Consider the following 2,410-nt stretch of genomic DNA (forward strand, 5'->3'; position numbering starts at 1 on the left):
CAAGTCAAAGTTCTCAAAAACTATTCACGAGCAATTTATCATTCTCATGAGAATGCAACGCTTCTACTGTGTACATCTATTGAACAAGTCGACTGTTTGAGGTAAGCAACTAGCTGTTTGATATGTTTTCGATAGTCTACATCGAATTTTGTCCTAAAAAAGGAACCATCGCTGTACGCTCGCTATGCGCTACGATTTTTTTCTCATAGAAGTTATCGTGATTCAAATGTATCTAAAGTTGCTGCTGTTGTCAATAAACAACTTTAATGTTTTTTTGCAGGCGATATGCAAATGTTAAAATCAAGCGATAAGAGTATACCAAACTTAAATGCGTGATAAGTCAATTGCGATAATATGTCAGCAAGGAACAAATTAAATCAATACATTTTCAAAGTTTGTGTACAACGGGCTGACTCTTGAAATTTTTAGAATTTTACTTATCATTCGTGTTTGTTCTTTACATTTTGTATAAATGGTTCAAACTAATCATAGAATGGGAAAATATCATTTTAAAATTTCTGTCCGACTGTGTATCTTGTGACAAGCACAATCGGTGATTGTTATTGCATGGTATAATGTAATTCTCTTCATATTTTTCAATAAATACCTTAATGTACTTCTCATGAATGTCAGTTAAGCAATAAGTATCCACGAGCAAGTAACTCATTAAGTCATTTTATCCAAAATGTAAAATTTCTTTTAGTGTAATTAATTTTATTTTTAATCATGCTTTCTTTTTAATGCAAAGATTTTTGTCGTTAGGATAAAGATGTATTTTTATTAGCTAGATTAGCTAAATAACCTCTGTACGTGGGCATTTCTATGTTTTACCGTACTGTTAGTGATATAATTAAAGATTTTTCCAAGGAAAATATACATGCCATAACTTAAAGTAAATCTTATCCCTCTTATGCACTTTGATGTTTAATATTAGATTTTTCCAAAGCAGCTTTAGAATGCTGCATCAATTTCAGTATTTCAATCGACATTATTCACCTTTTTGTTTTATAAGATCAAAATGAAATTTTTGGCACATGTCATGATGGTGCTGGCTTTTGCTCATTGCTCAAACACGTCACCAGTCGATATTTAGCAAGATGTTGAAAAACCAGGTATATTTTTCCAAGAAGGGAATGAGGAAATAGATACATAGCAAGGACAATAGTTGGGTGGGGACATATTCGTATAATCGAGACATGCCGTATTAGTTTTATTTAAATCAATTGTTTTTACGGATCATAAAATGAATATGAACCCCACCCCCAATTATCATTTTGGCTAAGTACTTGTAAGAAATGAAGTTATAATCCAAGTTGTCTTTAAAGCTTGTTGATGCTTGTTTATTGACTGAATTTTTGGACTGTTCATCGTAACTTTGTGATATATGACTTTATATCAGGAGTGTGTGTAAGTTTAACGTGAAAATTTAACTTGAATTCCAAACTAATTTTGTAAAGACGAAAAAATATGTCTTAAATAAAAGTTAGACATGCTTCGCAAACTGGTAAAAGAGAATGAAATTCTAGTGTTTGTTGCATTGTTAAACACAAATTAAAATTATCACGATTATTTTGCTGACTTCTAACGATTTAGAGGAGAACACTATTATTTGCACGTTCTTAGTGATAATGAAAATACCACTTAAAGTTTGATACTTTTGGATATTGTAGTTTTTTGTTATTTATTGATGCATGAAGACGAAACAGTTAGCTATAATGGAATAAACTTTACCAAAATTTGCAGTTTGATTCGCAATGCGTAGAACACCGCCTAATTTTAGGAGGTTATTGCAGTGCATGTCACATTCATAAAAGATATAAACAAGTTAAAAAGATAATCATTTTATTTTTGCGAGATCGAGGCAAGACATGTTCAAATCTAAAGGATACAAGTTATATCTGTTTTTTTTTAGTTAAAACATTCATTGCTTGCATTTGCTCAAATGGTCTTGATCATGGAGTTCAACGCTATGGACACTGTTTACATCATGAGAGAATCTGTGCACGACTGCTGGCTTTTGGTCTTTGCTGTCTTAAATACTGATTGTTTTACTACAAAAATTTCTGCACTGAATTGAACTAAAAATGAAAATGTTATTTGATCATTTTATGCTTAATAAATCATATAATAATATTTCTTGTGTATTCTTCAATTATTTTTTGACTGTTTGGGTTTGCTTTTAAAACGTCAGTGACACTTAGCTGATACAGCATGTATGGGCATGTCGAAAAACTCAGAGGTGTACAATTGAGACCTGTGGCGAATCCAGTGTACGCCATTATAAATTAGAGCTCCTCAATTTTAAATTCAAACGGCAAAAGGAAAAACACTATATTAGTTTTTTGTTATAAAGAATAAAATTGTACCAATGGATGTACCAAGGGGCTTAGGAATGTAGATATATGCCAAA

The 2,410-nt window shown here is 31.4% G+C and overlaps 1 long non-coding RNA gene across 1 annotated transcript; it reads left to right on the forward strand.

Moving 5' to 3' along the window:
- Positions 1-2,133, forward strand: LOC124457776. Its single transcript, XR_006952790.1, has 3 exons — positions 1-101; positions 1,013-1,112; positions 1,913-2,133. It is a non-coding gene; the product is annotated as an uncharacterized LOC124457776 (long non-coding RNA).
- The last annotated feature ends 277 nt before the right edge of the window (positions 2,134-2,410 follow it).

This window comes from Xenia sp. Carnegie-2017, unplaced genomic scaffold (genome assembly GCF_021976095.1).
Source record: "Xenia sp. Carnegie-2017 unplaced genomic scaffold, XeniaSp_v1 HiC_scaffold_6, whole genome shotgun sequence".
Taxonomy (NCBI): Eukaryota; Metazoa; Cnidaria; class Anthozoa; order Malacalcyonacea; family Xeniidae; genus Xenia; species Xenia sp. Carnegie-2017.